The sequence below is a fragment of the Bubalus kerabau genome, chromosome 13, assembly GCF_029407905.1.
Source record: "Bubalus kerabau isolate K-KA32 ecotype Philippines breed swamp buffalo chromosome 13, PCC_UOA_SB_1v2, whole genome shotgun sequence".
Classification (NCBI taxonomy): domain Eukaryota; kingdom Metazoa; phylum Chordata; class Mammalia; order Artiodactyla; family Bovidae; genus Bubalus; species Bubalus kerabau.
In genome coordinates this window covers 22,965,685-22,990,703 of record NC_073636.1, presented here as the reverse complement: position 1 = coordinate 22,990,703, position 25,019 = coordinate 22,965,685, and the positions used below count along the sequence as shown (strand labels likewise).

At 40.5% G+C, this 25,019-nt stretch overlaps 1 long non-coding RNA gene across 1 annotated transcript; it reads right to left on the bottom strand.

Annotated features, from left to right (window-relative positions):
- Window positions 1-3,686: 3,686 nt before the first annotated feature.
- On the bottom strand, window positions 3,687-5,801 carry LOC129626222 (uncharacterized). The gene is made up of 3 exons (XR_008701840.1): window positions 5,551-5,801; window positions 4,746-4,943; window positions 3,687-3,747 (listed from the first exon to the last, which is right to left on the bottom strand). It is a non-coding gene; the product is annotated as an uncharacterized LOC129626222 (long non-coding RNA).
- Window positions 5,802-25,019: the final 19,218 nt, after the last annotated feature.

Genomic DNA, 25,019 nt, shown 5'->3' with positions numbered 1-25,019 from the left:
AGGAAATACACAGGACAATGGATGGCTCTACGGTTCTTAGGATGGATGTCTGGCTACCCTTTGTATTATTTTAGGGAGGCATTAATGACTGTAGAACAGGAATTACTTGTAGTGGGGCTGTCACAGACAGTGACACCTCAAATAAACCACACAACCTCTCTGTAGCTCACATTTAATACTCAGAACACCGTGCAAAGTTGTTATGGGGATCAACAAGGATCAGAAATGCAAAAGCCCTTTGAAAAAGGGTAAACCATTACACAAATGCAGGAGATTTGTGAAATACCTAACCTTCAAGAAAACAGGTTCCAGGGGGAAATCAGCTAAGATCTCCATACTTCTTCCACTTTGTAACAGTTTACACTAAACCAACCTATCTGTGGACTTAAAACATCACATTCTATTTCTTCTTTTTTTTACATTGGACAAGTCTATCAAAATGGAAGGTTTTCTGTACTTTTCTTTAGAAAGTGGAATTCTTCCTATTAACCAGAAATCATTTCTCTGAAATTTTCCTATTAACTGGTAATCATTTCTCTGAACTTTTCCTTCTTTCTGTAATGTAATGGAGCTATTTTATAATAGCTTAGGTTAGTGAAATTTTCACAAATTACATCTGCAAACTAGAAACTCTGTGTATTCTTTCGTCTTACTTTTTTGCTTATGCTTGACCAAACTTCTTTCACATGTGTATGATGAGTATCTAAACTTGTTGAAGGTTGGTAAGCACTGCTTTAAACCATATTACAGAATTGGTAATTTTTAAACATCACAGCAGCATAAGTTATAACCAGTGCTAAACATCTATTTTCAATTTATGGCTTTTGTGCCTCTTCAATAACACATTGGCCTTTTTCCTCTTTTTGACTCAACTTCGTTTCTGTTTCTTATTCTCTTTATAGATTGTTTCAATCTGTCTCACTTCTGAGCCAACATTTCTGAGATTAGGATACCATTTGAGATCTTTTACTTACCCACGTCTTGTGGACAAATGCCTCCACAGACATTTACAGGAACACACAGTCACACAGAGCTCATCACACAAGGACTCGGCTCCTATCTTTGATCACACATGTGCTCGCAAATATACAAAGCGCTGCTGGAAATAATGAGGCAGTTTTCAAAGTTGCTCACAACAGGTCTGTTGCTTTACCTTAAAGTGACATCTCACTCATTCTTCAGCATGTTCTTCATTCCGATTCTCAGAGGTGCAAACATTGTTTCTGCAAGTGTGTGTAGTCGTAGAGCGGACTGAAGAGGCCTTGACTCGGCAGAGATGATGACATCACACATACATGAAAACAATAAAATACGAATAATTTAATTCTCACGATGAAGCCCCAATTTTCAGATTCTCTGTCCTCTCTAGTGCTACTGTTTTGCTAGTGTCTGAGGAGCATACTCGGTCCTCCTTTGGAGTCATCAAATTTTGTTCGTGCATCTGTAACCATGGGGTTTCCTTGGTGGCTCAATGGTAAAGAATCCTCCTGCCAACACAGGAAATGTGGGTTTGATCCCTGGTCAGGAAGAGTCCCTGGAGCAGGAAATGGCAACCCAGTCTAGTATTCTTGCCTGGGAAATCCCATGGACAGAGAAGCCTGGTGGGCTACAATCCATGGGGTCGCAAAGAGTTGGATATGATTTAGTGACCAAACAATACCACATCTGTAACCACATAGATGCTGTGGTTCACATCAACCCTCCCCCAGGTGCTGGGCATCAGACCTTTCTAATGGTCTTTGTTAGTTTCTAGGTGTCTCGGAGAGGGCAATGGCAACCCACTCCAGTACTCTTGACCGGAAAATCCCGTGGATGGAGGAGCCTGGTAGGCTGCAGTCCACGGGGCCGCTAAGAGTCAGACATGGCTGAGCGACTTCACTTTTGGAGAAGGAAATGGCAACCCACCCCAGTGTTCTTGCCTGGAGAATCCCAGGGATGGGGGAGCCTGGTGGGCTTCTGTCTATGGGGTCGCACAGAGTTGGACACGACTGAAGCGACTTAGCAGCAGCAGCAGCAGCAGCAGGAGGTATCTACTCTGTTGCACTTTCTACTCTTCCTTACTGTTTTTTCTTTCTCCTCACCACTCAGAGGAGGCTCTTAGCTCAATTACCTCTTATCCTGGTCCCGATCTCCTTGTTATTAGGGGTTGGGCTGAGGTGCAATACATGCTACCTCACAATATGGCACCTTGACATACTGAGTATTTTTGATGGAAGGAATTTGGGGTATAGCAGTTGCAGGAAGGATTCTCTCATCCCCGCTATTCCCCACAGTGGGTCATGGGTGGGTCTCCTCATGTGAGAGGTGCCCTCTTAATACCCAGAGGAAAGGACCATCTTTATCTACACAGATGGAGTGATGCCAAGAGGAATTCAAATGAACAGGTCTTGCTAAATTTCCCCCAGTTCACCACCTTTATCTCATATCCTCTTGTCCCATCACATTTTTCCATGCTTTCTACTCTTCAGCAAAACTAGTATAAAAATACTTGGGCTTAACTGCTTCTTCTGGTCTTCATTTCCTTATGAGTTCTCCTGTGTCACGTAAAACTTATATTAAATAAATATGTATGCTTTTCTTCTGTTAATCTGTCTTTTGTGAATCCAGTTTATAGGCCTCCAGCCAAAGAATATAAGATGAGTTAGAGGAACAGATTTTTTTCCCCCTCTCTTACTTCCCAATTGGCACTAGAGGTAAAGAACCCACCTGCTGATGCAGGAAACATAAGAGACATGGGTTTGATCCCTGGGTTAGAAAGATCCCCTGGAGAAGGAAATGGCAACCCACTCCAGTATTTTTACCTGGAGAATCTCTTGGACAGAGGAGCCTGGCAGGCTACAGTCCATGGGGCCGCAAAGAGTCAAGACGCAACTGAAGTGACTTAGCACGTATAAGACCCGTGCAGTAGGTAATGATTCTATTCTAGTGCATAGTGAGGACAGAGACCCTTCAGGGGTCTGTGTCATTTCATTTCATCTGTGCCACTTACCTCTGCCCTCTGAGGGTAGGGTGGGCTGAAGTCTCACTTGTGAATGTGTTTGTTCATGCATATTTGTCTTACCCATCATTCAGTGACTGTGGTTTTTGAGTGAAGACACTATTTCAGGGACTGGAATATTTTGCACTAAGGCCAGTGTTGCTGCTCAAACCTCAAATAGATTCCTCCCTCAGACTGGGGACAGAATGTGAGACATTTAACAGGCACAACACAGCGGAGATTATGGCAATAAGGAAAATATAACTAGTAACCATATTCAGAGATACCACACTCACCTGGGGTTTTTGTCCTGGTCTGCAATACAGTTCAGAAAACTCAAGTTTTCAATAATACGAGAATGTGTCTCAAAATCACATATACAATGGCACCTACTTTTACCCGGGGTGTCTGAACCACAGCTATTTCATTTTGACTCTCAGATGCATCCCCTTCCTCCAAGGCCAAAGCAGATGTATAACCACATCAGAAAGGCCATAAAACAGGCTGTTCTGATCAGTAAAATGTAAGTTCAACCATGTATAGCCTTCTGACATCCCCATACCTCAATGTGTACAGATTTTTCTATCATTCCCCCCAACCCGCTCTCTTTCTTTAAAAATTTTAGTTTGTACTGGGGTAGAGCCGATTAACAACGTGTGATCGTTTCAGGTGAAGAGTGAAGGGACTCAGTCGTACCTTGATGTTGGCGTGCTGGCTCCCACCCCAGGTTCAGAGCATGTCCCTTGGTACTGGGTCTCCTTTATATTTGCCTAGTCAGATAGGGGGGAAAACTAGTCAGATCTCATGAGCAGACTCAGAGAGTTATGTTAATGGGGGAACACTTTATAGACTATACATTTTATCACTTATACCCAGTTGTCACATAAACATTTTACATGTGCTTTTAGCAGCAGTTCTAAAGCAAGGAGTGTCACACTTGATAAGTAGTTATGTGTGTGTATGTGTGTGCATGCACATGTGCGTGTGCGTATGTTCAGTTGCTAAGTCATGTCCAACTCTTTACAACCCTATGGACTGCAGCATGCCAGGCTTCCCTGTCTTCACTATCTCCTGGAGTTTGCACAAATTCATATCTATTGGGTCAGTGATGCTATCTAACCATCTCATCCTCTGCCTTCAATCTGTCCAAGCATCAGGGTCTTTTCCAATGAGTCAGCTCTTCACATCAGGTGGCCAAACATCAGGGCAAAAGTATGGCTAAGACAATAATTTTCATAAATATAGACCTCAATCAACAGACCTAGAATTTAACATCCACTGAAACATAATATTGTTCTTTCTAAAATTATCCACATCTCCATCAAACACAGCCAAATCAAGACTAATCTGTCTGCAAAACCAGCCTGATCAGTTGACCAAATAGACTCCTCCAAGCTGGCTGAGGAGGAGCTCATCAGGAGTCCCAGGCTGAATTCCCCAAAGACCTCTCAAGTACAGGAAAGCCATGCCAAAGGTTTGATTGATTTCTCTCTTCTGGAAGCCCCCCAAGTTTTGAGATTCCTGCCCTTGCCAGGAGACAATCTCTTTCATTCTCCTGGTAAGGCCACTTGGAACCTGAGAGTCTGATTTCTGGGAGGACCAGGCAGAGAGAAAAAAAGAATGCTTCAATTCTATCCACAGGTGTAGTTTACCCATTTGCTCTAAGTCATAACCAACTTGAAGGCAAGGGCTTCCCTCTATCTGGAAAACATAGATTAGAACCAGTAACAATGCAGACAAAACCCAGAAGAATTATAACCGTATTCACCAGTTCACTCAGTAATCAGTCCTTTTGTTAACTTTTTAATGAAGCCATCAGGTTTTCCATTAGGATCCTTTAAATTCTTTACCCAGTTCAGCAATATAATCTGAAATTTATCAAAGACCAGCTATTGTCAGAATGTCTTTCCTATGAATCTTCTTGAAGATGAAGCACTTTTGCAAAAGTAGGAGAATAAAACAGTAACTGTTTATAAAAGACAAAAGAGTTAAAAAGACATGGTTAAGCACCGGATTACAATGTAATCGATAAAGAAACTTGGTTACAGTAACTAGAATTATGACTAATTATAATGTTATACTTAAAAAAAATTTTTTTATGGGGGATCTTAGTTCCCTGACCAGGGATTGAACCCATGCTACCTGCATTGGGAGCACTGAGTTTTAACCCCAGACCTCCAGGGAAGTCCCTGATGATAATAGTAACCCTTAAAAACCTTAATCTCTGGCAAAAACCAAGAAACAAGTGACTGTGTGTTTCCTCATTGGAAGACTCAGTGCTTTAGTCTTCCTCTCCTAAGCAGGCAAAGGTCAATAAACTGAGACCTACTCAGCAATTCATGTTGCAAGATTTTATCCTATTTGAAATGATCCAAGAGTCCTCTTCTTTCAACTTTAGTTTCAAGTTGCAAAATATGGAGAAACTATTTTAGATAGACATTAACAAAACAAGGACAGCCACCACAAGCCCCAGGATTTCGCCTGCAACTTTCAGGATCACCCCTGGAACTTTAGGGCCCCATGTGTTAATGAACGGCTGCCATGGAGTTACGCCAGTGGCTTTCAGGCCTCACCTGTTGGTGGACAGCTCCTGCAACTGTCCATTCCCTGGCTCTCTCAGGAGTTTCTTCAGTCTCTTGGCTGCTCAGCCAGTGGTGGGGCTGCACCCCTCAGAACTACGAGGCCTGTGAAAGAGCTGGGAGTCAGCAATCAGAGACACTGATGGTTTAATGGATGCGGGAGCTTACGCGGCTGAAGCAAGATCCTGGAAGGACACGCCACTGCGTGGGGAGGACAGCAGGCAGGAAGTGACGCGGTGTTCATTCCTCGGTTAAGGAAGGGAGGAGTACCACATATTTATTTGAATTGAGGCCAGGTGGGCTCATTAGTTGCCAGGGAAACCAGAGGGGCAGGCCCCTCACTGCTTCTTTGATAAGCTCTCACTAGCTGGAGCCTGGGGCAAACATGTAGGAAGGTCGGTCATGTGAGTAGGGTATAGGTGAAGCAGGTATTGGTTGGACAGGGAATGTACAGAGAGCAAGAGAACAGCCATCTTGAATGGCCTGACTATTAAGTGTGTATATGTCAATCCTGGTCTCCTAATTAGTCCCTCCCCACTCTTTTTCCCCCCTTGGGAAAGGGGGGAAAGTTTGTTTTCTGTATCTGTGACTCTATTTTTGCTTTGTAAATAAATTCATTTGTACCCTTTTTTAAAATTCCACATATAAGCAATATCATATACTTGTCTTTCTCTGTCTGACTTACTTCACTCAGTGTGACAATCTCTAAGTCCACACATGTTGCTGCAAGTGGCATTATTTCATTCTTTTTATGGCTGAGTAATTCCATACTCAGTGGTGACTCAGTGGTAAAGAATCTGCCTGCCAATGCAGATGTGTGTTCGATTCCTGGGTTGGGAAGATCCCCTGGAGAAGGAAATGATAACCAACTCCAGTAGTTTTGCCTGAAAAAGAATGTCTAAGGGTCAATAAGAGTTGGACATGACTGAGTGACTGAGCACACACACATACAATATTTCATTGTATATATGTAACATTTCTTCTGTATCCATTCATCTGTTGATGAACATTTAAGTTGCTTCCTTGTCTTGCCTATTGTAAATAGTGCTGCGATGAACATTAGGGTGCATGTATCTTTTTGAATTATAGTTTTCTCCAGGTACATACCCAAGAATTGAATTGGTGGATCATATGGTAGCTCTATTTTTTGTTTTTTTAAGGAACCTCCATACTGTTCTCCATGGTGGCTGTACCAATTTACATTTTCATCAACAGTATTTCCTTTTTCTTCACAGTCTTTTCAGCATTTATTGTTTGTAGACTTTTTAATAATTGCCTTTCTGATTGGTTTGAGGTGATACCTCACTGTAGTTTTGATTTGTATTTCTCTAGTACTCTGTGATAGAGAAGGCAATGGCATCCCACTCCAGTCCTCTTGCCTGGAAAATCCCGTGGACGGAGGAGCCTGGTAGGCTGCAGTCCGTGGGGTCGCTAAGTTGGACAAGACTGAGCGATTTCACTTTCACTTTTCACTTTCATGCATTGGAGAAGGAAATGGCAACCCACTCCAGTGTTCTGGCCTGGAGAATCCCAGGGACGGGGGAGCCTGATGGGCTGCCGTCTACGGGGTCGCACAGAGTCGGACACGACTGAAGCGACTTAGCAGCAGCAGCAGCAGCAGTACTGTGTGATGCTGAGCATCTTTTCATGGCTTTTTGACCGTCTGTATGTCTTTCTGATTATAATGGACTGTTTGGCAGAGTTTGGAAATGCTAATCGCCTTTGAATTGCTCTGGCAAGGTGGATCCTTTGGTCCAGTTGAAATTAGTGGTTTCCTGCCACATGCTGTGGTCCAGTGGAACTGCTCCAGAAGTCATGAAGGTCATCACTGGAGAAGAATCTCCCTCTCTTTCTGTAATATTCAGGATCAATAACACATACTGTGTTCTTTTCACAGTGAAGACATAATCTCAGTTGGGAAAAAATATGTAAAGGAGTGTTCCAAAAACAGTTCCCAATTGGAAGCATATTTTTTTTTCGAAGATACATGTAGAATCATGTCATCTTTATAGTAAGAGGAACAGTTAGTATAACTCAGTTTTATTCTTCATCATGCCATGGAGAGTGTAACCCAGAAAAGGCATTTGTCCTTTTCTTTTAGTATTGATTAGCCCTCTACACAAGAAAACTAACCCTCAAAACAGGTTAACGTAATTCTTAGTAGTTATTCTGATTCTGTGGGGTTAAAGCTTGAGGAAAATTCCTTATAATTAGAGCTAAGTGAACATACACATTCTTTCCCTGTAGAAAGCAGAGTCCCACAAAAATCAACCAGAGTCTAGAAAAGATGACCTATTACATGAACTTTCTTGTAGGTTTGCTATTTTTCCCTTTCCTCTCTTTTTTTTGCGGGGGGGAGGGGGTGTTTGCTTTAGGGCTAAATGACAGATCTGTATCATCTGTAACCATCAAGTGCTTATTTTCTTGGGTGCAATTCCATCACTTAAAATGGCCTTTGTACACATATATATTTCTCTTCTTTAATAGAAACCTGATGAACTTCAGAATTCATGTGAAATATGTGTTCAATATAAACCACTCTTCATTGTTTATGAACGTAGAGCAGCACAGCAGTCTTCATTTGTTCTCAAAAATTTTTTCCTATTCTCTCATCTCATTCCTCACAACAGCCTTGTTCAGGCTGAGTGGAAATATTGATAAATGTGAAGAGATGCTCAACTTCCCTAATAATCAAAGAATGCATATTAAAATGAGATAGTATTGTTTCCTCTCTCACTGGCACAGAAGTGAAGAATATTAATCATCTCCGTTGTGGTGAAGGAACAGGGCAGAGAGAACTCTGCACACAGGCCCCCGCCTCCCGCGCCCCACCCCACAGCAGTCCAGCTCCGGCTGTTTATAAGGCCTCTGCTCCGCTCCGTCCTGCCGTGAGGGTCTGTGAACCACCCCTATTCTTGCAATAAATCCTTTCTCTCTCTCTCTTTTTTTCACTTTTGTTTTTGCCTTTTGTGTCTGCATGCAAGGAGTCTTAATATAATGTATACTTTTGCCTTCATTTCAAGCCATTTTCTCTTTATGGTATTTATTACTTTTACAAATTATCACATGCCCCCATTTCATTAAGGACCAAACCATTGCCTCCATTGCATTAAGGATACCAAACCATTTCCTGATTTCTTTCCTGGATCCTGTGCAGGATCATTTTTCAGTTGTAGGTGTTTTCTGTGAGCTCTCTGGGCATTTTTCCTTTTTCCTTGTTCTAAGTGTGATTTCACAGACCTCAAGTTTCCCACTAACTCCTTATCCTTTTTCTGAATTTCGAACAAGAGACAGGGATCTATTCACACTTGATGTTTGCTCTCAGACCTGTAATTGCTGTGGATTGTCCTTGGCTCTGCTCACTATATGTACTTCCCTTTCTGAGATATAGAGCTGGAGGCAGATAGATACACTTAACCCTCTGCCTGTGTCCCCAGAGAAATTAATCTAGGGACTTCCCTGAGGTTCCAGTGGTTAAGAATCTGTCTTGCAATGCCGGGGACATGGGTTCAATCCCTGGCGGGAGAACTGAGATCCCACATGCCACGGAGCAACTAAGCCCGAGCTGAGTTACAATTCCTGAGCCCACGAATCACAATTGAGTCCGTGTGTTGCAACAAAGATCCTGAATGCCGCAATGAAGATTCTGAGTACTGCAACTAAGACCTGATGCAGCTAAATAAATAAATAAACATAGGAAAAGGGGAAATTAATCTAGTGGAGTTCCTGGGGTGCTCAGGAATGAGGCCTTCCTAAATCCTCCTGATTTGTCCTTTGATTTTTTGAGCCACTGGGACACAGAGACAATTATAATCCCCAGAATGGACCACATCTTCCAGGGTAGCTTGCAATCCCCATGATCTGCCACCCAGACTCTTCTCTTTTCTGATTTAACCTACAGAATTTGTCTGTGGGGTTTACCTCCCAGGATGCAATGCATCGCTGCAATCAGTTCTTCTCTCTCACCCTGAGTTTTCTGGCCGAGAGACAGGGGGCACAGAGGCATTTTATCCTGCCTGCCTTACAGCTCATTATTTGTTTTTTTTTGGTAGCCACAGACGCTCAGTCTCTGAAACAGGAAGTAGAATCCTAGGGAGGTATAACATGTCTTATTGCTTTTTTTAGTCTGGCTCTGGTTAGGCTTTTCTCGACCCAGCTCCATTGGCAGTAACAGTGGATGGAAATTTCTAACAAGCTTTGGCATTAGATTGTCTCTCAGTGTGAGTTTTCACTAGAGAGGAAGGAAGCTGATGAGGAATCCAGTTATCCTTTGCACGGGACCCAGCAATATCTTCCTACCGCCCTCCACATGACGTTTACCCCACTCCCCCCTGGGTTTCAATAGTCTGCACAATCTGGTCTAATCCTGTAATCCATAACCTCTGCTCCAAGCAGCTGGCCTCCTTCGCCCGTGTATTCATGTCTCTTTTCTTCCTGGCAGGGTCCCTTTTTCTGTTCAGTTAAATCCTTCCATGTAATGCTGAGATCAAGTTTTATCTCCTTCTTGAAGCCTTTTGATGATCTCAGCCTACATCAAAGTCCTATATTTTCTTTCACTCATTCATTTATTCACTGAACAAATATTTGTTCCATGGTTGTGCTATGTCCATCACCATGCGTTAAGTGGGAATTCCCTAGTAAATAAGGTAGATTTGTTCCCCACCTTCATGGGACTGAAAGTTTAGGTGTAATACATGCAAAAATCACACAATAATAGATCCTTTAAGTCCTCTGTATAATCTTTATTAATCTGGGTAATTTTTTTTTTTTGCAACCAGCAAAACTGAGTTCTGGAATACAGACCCAAATATGAATTTCTTGGGAGAGTCCTGGGGCACCTCATAGAACTGAAGGAGAGCTGAAACTCTGGCTTCTGGGGCTCAAGGAGAGAGAATCACTGGAGATCTCAGCAGTGGAAAGGTTTAGACTCTGTAGGGCAGTTCCTTGGCTCCCAGAGCTGCTTTTTTGGGTGTGGATGCCAAGTTTCATGTCCCAGGAGAAGCTGGTGTGTTTAAGTTTGGGTCAGGTGATTTAGATCCAGGACCCAGGTGGAGGTGGGTAAGGAAGCTGGGGCCACTGGGGCTTCCCTTGAGTACGAGGGGGGCTTTCCTACAGCAGGAAAAGTCGTGACCTGGAGCCGCCCTCCTGTGGCTGCTATGTTGCCCAGATGGCCCCTTCAGGATTGAAGAACCTATTCCCCAACTGCTGGGAGTGTCCAGGTCAGGTGGAGAGCCCCTAGCGGTCAGCCTACCCTGGGGAAGCCACCTTGCTTTCGGTCAAGCTCCCCATCTGGGCATCCCATTCCCAGAGACTGGTGGGAATGTGTGGCACTGTCTGCAGGCACAGCATGCACCATTCCAAAGGGACCTCTCAGCGTCAGAGCTTCCCACAGACACAGCCCAGTCCAGCTTCTCCGTAAGCCCAGACTAAGTCCTTCCGTTCCCCAACAGGTCAGGCCTCCTTCCTCCCAAGAGCACTCCCCAAGATCTTCCCGTGCTCTAATCTCTGCCTGAGTCTCTTCCTGAGGAGCCCGGTCTTCAGCACACACCATGGAATTCACGATACTGGGGACGGTCGCACCCTTCCGCACCTTATTATAGATTGTCTGGCTCAGTTTGTTAATTACTGCACATCTTACTCATGCCTGCCAAACTAGATTACAGACTTCCTATGAGCAGAAACCCTAACATCCTTGACATGCAGCTGTCTACCCAGTTACTTCATGAGGCACCTAGGTATCGCTCAGAATTCACTGTTCACTGATGGATTGTGCTCAGGTGAGGGACATGTCACAAAGCCCACTGTTTTAGATGGGCCAGGGATTTGTCATGTCAAAAAGTACTCTTTTAAAAGAGGTTCAAACTGTAGTCAAGAGGTTTTGTCTTGTTTGTTTTTTGATTGTTTTCATCTGATTAGTGGCCAATTCATTGATTTTTAAGAGCAGAAAATCCTGATTAGGGAGAATACATCCCTGTGTAATAACATCTTTTTCTCCCTCTGCTGTCTAGGTTCTCCTTTTTTTTCATCTCTGGGGGATGCAGCCACATAATCTTACCAAACATGCTTAACTACATGATTTTAAGAGCTGTTTCATTTTGTTATGAGTATGTGTGTGTGTGTGTGTGTGTGTGTTTTGGGGGGAGCAGGGAGAGGAAAGAGTGTCCTAGACTGTGATGTCATATGTCCCAGTGACTTGGTTTGAGTGCTGGCTGGGTTCACAATAACCACGTGCCAAGAAGAACAAATGGAAAGTTGGTGAAGGGCTCCCAGGCTTGAAGCTTTAAAAGTAGTGTTTTTTCAAGAAGAGGAGATTTCAGAATAAGCCATCTCCACAAGCACTTTTGTAATCATCCCATTCCGAGACCAGTAAAGTGAGATTCCTTGTGCCTAGAGAATATTCAGTTTTAAAAATGAAATAAAACATGACTTTCCGGTCCTTTTTCCAGTCTCTTAAATACTCCCACTCCTACGGTCATTCAGAGGTGACACTAACAAAGGGACGTGATTACCTCCTGTCCATCAGTCACTGTGTAATTCTGACAATGGAAGAGGATTTCATAGAGCAACCCCACGGTGCTGGCCTTTCCTGCACTCAGTACCCATGTGTACCTTCATTTTAGAAAAGTTGTGCTGTGAGCACAGTAAGGAGCCCTGTGTTTCTTCTCTTATAAATGTGCTTTTATGATATATTTTTTAATTGATTAAAAAGTGAGGGTAATAAATGAACATCTGATCCAAGTTTTAGCAAAGGACCCTTTATTGAGGTACAGGTTCTAAAAAGTTATTTTAGGCAAGTTCCCAGAGGCAGGTTTTTTTAAAACCATCAGGCTGGATGAGGAGACTGTGATTCTAATGAATTCTGCCACTCCTTAGAAATAAATTAAGAGTTTCCTTCCAAGTAGAGTGGCCAGTGGGCTGAGAGGTAATATTTTTAAATAGTTGAGTCCAAACATAAGCTGGATTTACATTAAAAAAAAAACAAAACCCTATAGTTTGCTTTTCCCATTTTCTCTCTTCCCCAGTGACTCTGGCATTGTATGGTCCAAGTGGCTTTCTCTCAGAGGTACGCTGGGTTCATTTTATGAGGTGTGGAATAGAGAGCCGGCCGGGTGCTTTGACTGGCTGAACTTTCCATCCTGCCTTAAACAACCTGGGAAAAGTCAGGGTGATTTATGACAGTAGTCACTGCTACCCTTTTACTTGCCAGAAAATACTCTCAGCTATCAGAAAACCCAAACAGCCCCAGCCTCCCCAACTGGCACCTTTTGAGCACTGTCATGTCTATATCTTGACCAGTCATCTAAGTGATTCATTAATTAAATAAGTTTATCCAACTAAGGAGCCTTCCTTGTAAGGGAGGGTACAGTGAAAATCAGTAAAGAGATCTTCTGACTACAGCCAGTATAATCTTAAAGACAGGGAGGGTTTACCAAACAGATGTATGGTATGAGACTGCTTGGTTATTTTCATGAGTTATTCCCTTGTGTTGGGCACAAAAGTCCAAGATCATGCAGGTGCTGGCTTCTATAACATCCACTGAGGTCTTTTTGTGCTAGGGTTTTAGGTTATGTGAATCTATGCAGTAGAGATGAAAATTAGACACAGACATAGACAGACTCACACACCTCTCTACCACTCAAAAAACACTCCCCAAAAGACCTAAACAGACATTTCTCCAAAGAAGACATCCAGATGGCTAACAAACACATGAAAAGATGCTCAACATTGCTCATTATTAAAGAAATGCAAATCAAAACCACAATGAGATATCATCTCACACCGGTCAGAATGGCCATCATCAAAAGTCTACAAACAGTAAATGCTGGAGAGGGTGTAGAGAAAAGGGAACACTCTTGCACTGTTGGTGGGAATGTAAATTGATACAGCCACTGTGGAAGACGGTATGGAGATTCCTTTAAAAACTGGGAATAAAGCCACCATATGACCCAGCAATCCCACTCCTAGGCATATACCCTGAGGAAACCAGGGTTGAAAGAGACACATGTATCCTATTGTTCATTGCAGCACTATTTACAATAGCTAGAACATGGAAGCAACCTAGATGCCCATCGACAGGTGAATGGATAAAGAAGTTGTGGTGCATATACACAATGGACTATTACTCAGCCATAAAAAGGAATGCATTTGAGTCAGTTCTGATGAGGTGGATGAACCTAGAACCTATTGTATAGAGTGAAGTAAGTCAGAAAGAGAAAGATAAATATCATATTCTAATGCATATATATGGAATCTAGAAAAATGGTACTGAAGAATTTACTTACAGGTCAGCAGTGGAGAAACAGACATAGAGAATAGACTTATGGACATGGGGAGAGGAGAAAAGAGGGTGAGATGTATGGAAAGAGTAACATGGAAACTTATATTACCATATGTAAAATAGATAGCCCACGGGAATTTGCTGTATGGCTCAGGAAACTCAAACAGGTGCTCTGTATCAACCTGGAGAGGTGGGATGGGGCAGGAGAACGGAGAGAGGTTCAAGAGGGAGGGGATATATGTATACCTGGCCACCTCATGCGAAGAGTTGACTCATTGGAAAAGACTCTGATGCTGGGAGGGATTGGGGGCAGGAGGAGAAGGGGACGACAGAGGATGAGATGGCTGGATGGCATCACTGACTCGATGGATGTGAGTCTGCGTGAACTCCAGGAGTTGGTGATGGACAGGCAGGCCTGGCATGCTGCGATTCATGGGGTCGCAAAGAGTCAGACACGACTGAGCGACTGAACTGAACTGATGGCTGATTCATGTAGAGGTTTGACAGAAAACAACAAAATTCTGTAAAGCAATTATCTTTCAGTTAAAAAATAAATTAAAAAAAAAGAAAAAAATTGCAAAAAAACCCCCCCCAAAACAAGCACTCCCTGCTCACCAATGTTTCTGAAAGATCAAGATGCCAGGGACATGTTTGCAAAAAGTCTGAGATGATCATCAGTACTACTACCTTTTTGGGCTTCCCAGGTGGCGCTAGTGGTAAAGAACCCGCCTTCCAATGCAGAAGATGTAAGAGACATGGGTTTGCTCCCTGGGTTGGGAAAATCCCCTCGAGGAAGGCATGGCCACCCACTCCAGTATTCTTGCCTGGAGAATTCCATGGACAGAGGAGCCTTGTGGGCTTCAGTCCGTGGGGCACAAAGAGTTGGACGCAACTTAGTGACTAACACACACACACATTCTACTCCACTTATCCTTCAGTCTTTATGCTAGTACCACACTTTATTTTGATTACTGTAGCTTTAGAATAAGCCTTGAAATTAGGTGTGAGTCTTCCAACGCTGTTCCCTTTTTCAAGATTGTTTTGGCTGTTTGAAATCCATTGAGATTCCATATGAATTTTAAGATGAGATTTTCTCTTTTTGCAAGCACATCATTGGGAGTTTGATAGGGATTACACTAAATCTGTAGGTTGCCTAGGGTATAGTTTCTAGCCTAACAATAGTAAATCTTCCATTCAAATGTTTTGTTCTCTTTGATGCCATTGTAAATGGAATTGTTTTTGTAATTTCCTTTCTAGATTGTTCATGATTAGTGTGTAGAAATGCAATTGATTTTTGTGTGTTGAATTTGTATCCTACTATTTTGCTGAATTAATGTATTAGCTCTAACAGTTTTTGTGTGTGGAATCTTTAGAGTTGTCTACACATGAGATCATATCATCTACAAACAGAGATAACAAACTTTTTCCTTTCTAATTTAGGTGACATTAATTTATTTCCTTTTTTGTCTATTTGCTCTGGCTATCACTTCCAATACCAGGTTGAACAGAAGTAATGAAAGTAAGCATCCTTGTCTTGTTCCCAATATTAGAGGAAAAGCTTTCAATATTTCACCATTGAGTGTGATGTTTCCTGTGAGTTTTTAATACATGGTTTTATGATATTGAGGAGGTTTCCTTTTATTCCTAGTTTATTGAATATTTTATCATGAAAAGATTTTAAATTTTGTCAAATGCTTTTTCTGCTTCAACTGAGATGATTAAGTAATTTTCCCCCCTTCGTTAGGTTAATGTGTATTACATTGGCATTTATTTATTTATTTTTTGTATGTTGAACCATCCTTGCTTCCAGGAATATGCTGCTGAATTCAGTTAGCTAGTATTTTGTTGATGATTTTTGTATCAGGGTTTGTAAGGGCTATTGGTCTGTGGTTTTTTCTTGTAGATTCTGTATGGCTCTAGTATCAGGATAATGCTGGCCTCAAGGAATGAGGAAAGAATAAGTTAGGAAGTGCTTCCTCCTCGTCAGTGTTTTGAATAAGTTTGAGAATGATTGGTATTAGTTCTTCTTTGAATGTATTTTAGAATTCACTAGTGAAGCCATTAGGTTCAGGGCTTTTATTTTGGGGAGATTTTATTATTATTATTTTTCTTTTCCATCTTCTTACTTGTTGTAGGTCTGTTTAGATTTTCTATTTCTTCACAACTCTATAGGTTTTGCATCTATGAATTTGTCCATTTCATCTAGGTTATCCAATTTGTGGGTGTACAGTTGTTGAGAGTATTTTCTTATAGTTTTTTTTCTCTGTAGAATCAGTAGTAATATCTCAAGTTTTATTTTTTTGAGACTTCTCTCTTTTCCTCCATTGTCTTTCTAGCTAAAACAAATTTTGGTTTAATTTATTATCTCTATTGTTTTTCTGTTCTCTATTTCATTTATCTGTGATTAAACTTTATTATTTCCTTCCTTCTGCTAACTTTGTGTTTAGTTTGTTCTAATTTTTCTGGTTTAAGTCATAGAGTTAGGCTGTTGATTTGAAATCCTTCTTTCTTTTTAATGTAACTATTTATGGCTATAAATATTTCCCTTAGCACCACTTTCACTAGGTCCATAAGTTTTGGTTTGTTGTGTTTTCATTTTAATTCATTTCTAAGTATTTTCCAGTTTCCTTTCTGATTTTTTTCTTTGCTCCAATGGTTGCTTAAAACTGTTTTGACTGATCTTCAGAAATTTGTGAATTTTCTAATTTTGCTTCTGCAGTTGATTTCTAGCTTCATCCTGTTGTGGTCTGAGAAGATGTTTTGTAAAGTGTGTATCTTTTAAAATCTATTGAGACTTAATTTGTGGCCTAAGATATGGTCTGTCATGAGAAGCGTGTCACATTCTCTTGAGAAGAACGTATATGCTGTTTAATAGAGTATTCTGTATATGTATGTTGGGTAGAGTTGGTTTATTGTGTTAAATTTTCTAATTCTTTACTTCTGTTCCGTCTAGTTGTTATACACTTTATTGAGAGTGGTGATTGAAGTATTCATCTATTATTGTAAAACTGTCTATTTCTCTTTTTAATTCCATCAAATTTTGCTTCATATATTTTGATAGTGTCATTAGGTGCATAAATGTTTATAATTTAACAGTCATAACCTATGGTACTGAAAATTTTATTAACATAAATATGTTTTCTTTCTTATAAACTTTTTAGGTTTAAAGTCTATTTTGTCTGATATTACTGACAGCTCCTTTTTGGTTACTATTTGCATGGAATATCATTTTCCATCCTTTCACTTTCAATGTATTTTTGTTTTTGGATCTAAAATGAGTCTCTGGTAGATAGCATATAGTCAGATCATATGTTTTTAGGTATTCTGCCAATTTTGTCTTTTCATTGGAGAGTTTAACACCTGTTTACATTTAAAGCAATTAGTGACAGCGAAGCGCTTACCCCTGTCATTGTGCTATTTGTTCTAATAGCTTTTTTTTTTACTTTATAGCTTTTTTTTTTTCTTTTTCTCCCTCATTTCCTACATTACTGTCTTCTTTTGTGTTTGGTTGATTTTTTTTTATTGTGAAATATTTAAATTCCTTTCTTATTTCCTTTTGCGTATATTCTGTAGCTATTTTCTTTGTGGTTACCATGGGAATACATTGAACATTCTAAGTTTATAACACTCTAATTTGAATTTATACCAGCTTGACTTCAACAACATACAAAATTCTGCTCTTTTACAGCTTTGTCACCACCCCTTTTTGTTGCTGATGTCACAAAATTATATCTTATATGCTCTGTGTGCCCCAAAAAATACACTAATAATTCTTTTAAATGCATTAGTCTTTTGAATTATGCAGAAAGCACATTTACAGTTACGAACTACATTCTTTTAAAAATGTATTAGCCACTTATATCATGTTAAAAGCATAAAATTACAAACCACTGCTACAATAATACTAGCTTTAAGAAGTGCTTCTTTACCTTTATTGAGATGCTTATTTCTCCATACAGCTTCAAGTTACTGTGTAGTGTCCTTGCATTTCACCCTGCAGCACTTCCTTGTTCATTTCTTACAGAGCATATCTAGTGGTAATGAACTTCCTTAGCTTTTGTTTATCTGGAATATCATAACTTCTCCTTCACTTCAAAGGACAGTTTCGCCAGGTATAGAATTCTTGAAGTGAAAGTTGCTCAGTTGTGTCCAACTCTTTTCAACCTCATGGACTATACAGTTCATGAAATTCTCCAGACCAGAATACTGGAGTGGGTGGCCTTTCCCTTCTCCAGGGGATCTTCCCAACCCAGGGATCAAACCCAGGCCTCCCACATTGCAGGTGGATTCTTTACCAGCTGAGCTACCACTCAGTTGACAAATTAAAAAAAAATCACTTCAGCTATATGGGCCCCCTGCCTCCTGAGCTCCAAAGTTTCTAATAAGAAATTGAGAATTTACTGAGGATCCCTTGTGTGCGATGAGTCACTTCTTTCTTGTTGCTTTCAAGGTTCTTTCTCTGTCTTTTGCAGGCTTGCTTGTAATATATCTTGGTATCTTGGTGTGACTCTCTTTTGAGCTCATTTTACTTGGAGTTTGTTGAGCTTCTTTGATGTTTGTATTTATCTTTCATCAAATTTGAAAATTTTCAGCCATTATTTCTTCAAGTATTCTCTCTACCCCATTTTGTTCTTCTTTGGGGACTCCCACAGTGCATGTCAGTCTGCTTAATTGTGTCCTAAGGTGCCTGAGGCTCTGTTCATTTTTTTACAATCTTTTTTCTTTCTATTCCTCAGACTTGATTATTTCCATTGTCCAGTCTCTAGTTCACTGATTCTTTCTTTGGCCTGCTCCAATCTACTTTTGAATCTTTTTTTTTTTTGTAGTGGGTCTTTTTTTTTTAATTAATTTTTTATTGAAGGATAATTGCTTTACAGAATTTTGTTGTTTTCTGTCAAACCTCTACATGAATCAGCCATAGGTATACATATATCCCCTCCCTTTTGAAACTCGCTCCCATCTCCCTCCCCATTCCACCCCTCTAGGTTGATACAGAGCCCCTGTTTGAGTTTCCTGAGCCATACAGCAAATTCCCATGGGCTATCTATTTTACATATGGTAATGTAAGTTACCATGTTACTCTTTCCAAACATCTCACCCTCTCTTCCCCTCTCCCCATGTCCATAAATCTATTCTCTATGTCTGTTGCTCCACTGCTGACCTGTAAATAAATTATTCAGTACCATTTTTCTAGATTCTGTATACATGTGTTAGAATACAATATTTAAATCTTTCTCTTTCTGACTTGTTTCACTCTATATAATAGGTTCTAGGTTCATCCACCTCATCAGAACTGACTCAAGTGCATTCCTTTTTATGGCCAAGTAATATTCCATTGTGTATATGTACCACAACTTCTTTATCCATTCATCTGTTGATGGGCATCTAGGTTGCTTCCATGTTCTAGCTATTGTAAATAGTGCTGCAATGAACAATAGGATACATGTGTCTCTTTCAATTTTGGTTTCCTCAGGGTATATGCCTAGGAGTGTGATTGCTGGGTCATATGGTGGTTTTATTCCTAGTTTTTTAAGAAATCTCCATACTGTCTTCCATGCTTTTAAATCTTTATAGTGAAATTTTCATCTATTTTTTAGTGAATATTTCATCTATCTTTATAGTGAATATTTATAGTGAATATTTCATCTAAATTTTCATGGCTATTCCCTGGTAGCTCAGCTGGTAAAGTATCTGCCTGCAATGCAGGAGACCTTGATTTGATTCCTGGGTCAGGAAGATTCCCTGGAGAAGGGATAGGCTACCCACTCCAGTATTCTTGGGCTTCCCTGGTGGCTCAGACGGTAAAGAATCCACCTGCAATGTGGGAGACCTGGGTTTGATCCCTGGGTTGGGAAGATCCCCTGGAGGAGGGCATGGACACCCACTCCAGGATTCTTGCCTGGAGAATCCCCATGGACAGAGGAGCCTGGCAGGCTATAGTCCATGGGGTCTCAGAGTTGGATATAACTGAGTGACTAAGCACAGCATGGTACATTGTACTTTTCAACTCCAGAATTTATTTTTGGTTTCTTCTTAGGTTTTCTAACTCCTTATTGATATTTCCATTTTGTTTATACATTATTTTCTTGAATTCCTCTGTATCTTCCTTTAGTTCTTTGAGCAAATTTTTTTGGTCATGCCATGTGGCTTTTGGGATCTTACTTCCCTGACCAGGGGTTGAACGTGGGCCACTGCAGTGGAAGTGCCAAGTCTTAACCATTGGACCACCAGGGAATTCCCTCTTTGAGCATCTTTAACATAGCTATTTTAAAGTCTTTGTCTAGTATATCTGCCACCAGGTCTTTGGGGTGACAATTTCTGTTAATTTGTTTTCCCCTTAAATAGTTGCCTGTTAGTTTGTATGATTTGTGATTTTTTTTTTTTTTTGGTTGAAAACTGGATATTTGAGTCTAATAATATGATAACTCTGGAAATCAGATACTTCCCCTTTTCTTGGGTTTGCACTTTTTGTTATTTGTTCTTGTTTATTTGATTGTTGTAGGCTCCCTCTGTGCTGAGGATCAGCCTGAGGTATAAAGTTAAGGTCTTCTCAGATCTTTTCTGAGCCTTTCCCTGTCTATGCATGATCACTTTCTAATCATTCCCGTTTATTCAATTATTTTTGACTGTCCTCATCTTTGATGTCCCCTTTGAAGAGGGGAAAAAAAGAGAAATAAAGGGTTAGGGGAAGGGCACTAAGCTTACCTTTCCTGGAATTCTCTTGAGCTGGAGAGGGAGCTGCTTGCAACAGTGGAGGAGGTGCAACAACAGTGGGTGCTGCCTCTTTGTCTGCACCTCTGTGATCAGAAGCAGCAATCAGCAATCAGAGCACAGGTCCCAGATATTTAGAGGACAGGGTCCTTTCTGCCCACCCTGGCAACTCCAGACTCTGTGCAGGCTGCTCCACACACAGGTGCACAGCTGCCTGCCATGTGGCTGGGGTGAGGGACAGATAGCTGCTACTGTGTTAAGAGTTGGCACTGACTGAAATCCATCACAATTTAACATCAAAGTCTTCCCTTGGGATTTCCAAGCCTTTAGTAGACTCCAGAGTTCCAAACAGTTATATCAGACAGATTCTGGCAGTGAAATTGTTGTTTAGGTGGAGGAGAGAGAGTCCTGGTATTTTCTATTCCACCATCTTCCCAGAATTCTCCCTTTCTCCCCTTTATTATTATTATTAATTTTTAAAGAAATATTTGGTAAGAGTGCTAGAGAATAACTTCCTGTGACTTATTTTACACCTAATGCCAACATCCAGGTGTCAGGCCCTTCCAGTTGAGGAATCTTGCTCCCAACTTGGCCAGTGTATTTGGATCAGTCACTTTTGAGGGTCGATCAATTATGAGGATATGGAATATTTACCATTTAACAAGCACTCATTTGCTATTAGGGCTTCCCAAGTGGTGGTAGTGGTAAAGAATCCACCTGCCAATGCTGAAAACGTTAGAAATGTGGGTTCTGTCCCTGAGTTGGGAAGATCCCCTGGAGGAGGGCATGCAACACACTCCAGTATTCTTGCCTGGAGAATGCCATGGACAGAGGAGCCTAGCAGGCCACAGTCCGTAGGGTCGCAAAGAGTCAGACACAGCTGAAGTGACTTAGCACACACACATGCATTTGCTATTAAGGGATAGCCTGTCCTTTGTTTCAGAAGGTCAAAACACTTCTAGCCCTGGCAAAAAAGTATTTCTTGATTGAATAATAATGTCTGTTTCTCAAACTTAACCTATAGCAAAGTTTCAGATAGAGGAGCTGTGCTAAGTTGCTTCAGTCATGTGAGACTCTATGCGACCCTATGGGCTATTGCCCCCCAGGCTCCTCTGTCCATGGGGATTTTCCAGGCAAGAATACTGGAGTGGGTTGCCATGCCCTCCTCCAGGGGATCTTCCTGAACCAAGGATTTAACCGGATCTATTGTGTCTCCTGCATTGGCAGGCAGCTTCTTTATCACTAGCGCCAAAGGGTGACATGCAAATTTTTCAAATATTCTACATTTTCCAGCCAGACTAGTTTATGTAAAGTGCTCTAGATAGATTCTATACTCTCCTACCACTATGCTCATTAGAAAAAATGTTTCAGACTAGAATGTTCTTCCTATCTCTGTCCGCTGAAATCTGAAGATACATCTTACTTGCCTGTGCTTTGTTCACATCTTTCCTTATCTCCTCATCAGTATAGTGATCTCTCTCTTCTCTGAAGCTCCATTGCATTTTAATCATTCTTTTATGGCATTTAGCATGTGATTTTTTGCTCTGAATGCCACAACTAAGGATCCTGCATGCCCGGCAACAGAACATCCCACGTGCCGCAGCTAGGACCCAGTGCAGCCATAAATAAATAAATCTTTAAAAAAAAAACCAATATGTCCTCTTTTGTACTATTGTTATTTGTGTTTGTGCTCTAACAGACTATAACTGACGTGAAATGGGAAGCGCTACCCCAAAATATGTCACTTGGGTATAAGAATTATTTTGAGCTGAAGGCATTTGTGTTCCTGAAATCCCTTATGTGCCTAAAAGCACAACCTCCTAAAATAACTCAATTGTCATCAATCCCTTGGAGCAACTCTAATCTTTTTTTTTCAGGAGACAGAAGTCCAAAAGTCTAGAAGCAGCACAACAAACTATCATATCTCCCATCTATTCTCTTAAGATCTCATTTATCTTTTACGAAATCATTTGTGTTTTCATATATGCCTTTTCTGCCTCCTTCTAAAAAGTTATTTAGAATGAAGGAGAAGCGAAGAAGTGGGGAGGGGCAAGATAGGGGATCAAGAGGTATGAACTACTATGTAGAAAACAGACTATAAAGATACAGATACACAGTATATAAAAATATAGCTCATATTTTTTAATAACTATGAATGGAATATAACCCTTAAAACTGTGAATCACTGTTTACATCTGAAACATATAATAATATTGTACCTCAACTACACCTCAATAAAAATATAAATTAATCACATAAATAAGCAGTAAATATATATACTAAACAAAACAAAAAAAATTATTTTTGTTTTCATAAATGCCTTTTCTGCCCCACTTCTAAGAAGTTATTTCCTCTCCCAGAAGTGATTCCTCTACTCTTCTCCAGGCCCACTCTAGCCAGCTCCTTGAGTCACGTTTTTCTGTGAACTCCTGTGTACGTAGATAAGTAAAATCCTGTCATTTTTCTTGCTAATCTGTCTTTTGTCATCTTAATTTATAGGCATCTCATTGCAACATAAAAGGATAGAAAAACATTCTTTTCTTCTGGACATAACTTTCTTGTTGGGAAGAGAGACAGTACATGTAGCACTGAGGATTTAGACAGAGTTGAGTATTTTAATTTTTTTTAGTTTAATTAAAAAATATTTATTTATTTGGCTCTGCGGGTGTTAGCTGGGACACACAGGATCTTTGGTCTTCATGCAGCACAGGAGACCTTTAGTAGCATCGTTTTTAGTTGTGAAATGCAAACTCTTAGTTGCGGCAATGTGGGATCTAGTTCCCTAACCAGAAATCAAATCGGACCCCCTACATTGGGAGCACTGAGTCTTAGCCACTGGACCTCCAGGGAAGTCCCAAGTGTTGAGTGTTTTTAAATTCCTGCATTGCCATCTATCTTGAGTAAGTTATCCAACCTGTCTGAAGCTCTGTTTACTTCATCTGTAAAGTGGGATAGTGACTTTACCTATTTCTCAGGGTTTCTGTGAAGGTTAAATCAGATAATGTACATGAAGTGCTTAGCATAGTGTCTGGCAGGTAGCAAGTATTCATTAAATATTAGGCTACACTTGTTCACATGATGTTTGTAGACTTTGCAGCAAAGTTTTTATATATAATGACTTTGATTACTGTTGAATTAGTTTGGATTGAATTTGACATGTTTGGACCTGTAGGGGAGGAAAAATAATTTTCCCTCTAACCTTTCTGAGTCCTTGGCAGAGACCCCTGTAATGAAAGACAGATTGACAAGGGAAAAAGAAGTCGTTTATTTATTTATTTATTTTAAAAAAATTATCGTGTTGACGTATAGTTGATTTACAATATTGTGTTAATTTCTGCTGTACAGCAAAGTGATTCTGTTATATAAACATATACATTATTTTTCATATTATTTTCCATTATGATTTATCACAGGACATAGAATATAGTTTCCTGTGCTATATACAAGACCTTGTTGTTTATCCATCCTCTATATACTAGTTTGCATCTACTAATCCCAAACTGCCAATCCTTCCCCCACAACCCCTTTTGCCTTTTGGCAACCACAAGTCTTGTTCTCTATGTCTATGAGTAGAAACAGAAGTTTATTAACAGGTATGCCTCATGTATACGTGGAAGATGCCCAGGCATATATGAGTAACTCCCCCAGGTGGCTTAGAATTCAGACTTAAATACCATCTTAACAGGGAAAAGGGAGGGGGAATGTAGGTCTCTCAGGAGAAAGTAAATAATTTTTAGAAAAGATGAACGGACACTTAGATGTTGGGTTGATGTGAGACATGATAGTTTGTGACAAAGTTTGTCTCATTTTCTCCTCTCTGATGAGTCAGTCTTCTTTGGTTCATGAAAGTGCACGGCACAAGCTTATTGACCATTGGGTTCTTTTTGGAGGATCTGTCTTTAGGTAAATAAGAGGAGTTCAGGAAACACCTCTTCCTACATCTGCTGTTTTTCAAGCTCCTACAGCTCAAAGTAATCAAAATATGAAAATGACATATTGTAGGGTGTCCTGATCTCTATTTTTGGATTCTATAACAGGACTTTATGTAACCAACCAAAAAGAATGAAAAAACCAACAGAAAGAAAGTTTTAATTCTTTCTTTCCTTTGAACTTCAGTGGCCCTTTAAACTCTTACATGTAAAAAAAAGTTTTTGTTTCATCTCCTCTACTTAAGATCCTAAAGTTTCTTGAGCCAAAGGACTATCTGTGTATATTTCCTCTAGGGTATAAAGTAGGTAATCACTATATATTTGCTTAACGAATGAATGATTCTCTTGCTATAATTTGCCCTGAATTTACTAACCTCACCAAATAATTTATTTTGTGTTGGAGAGATCTAGCCTGATTTCTTAAAAACAATTCCTACTCATTTCCAGTGGCCTTGACCCGCAACGGCTTAGAGCCGGGCTTGGGTCGCAGCAGTGAGAGCACCAGATCCTAGCCACTAGACTGGTGGTCAGTGACAAGGGCCCTG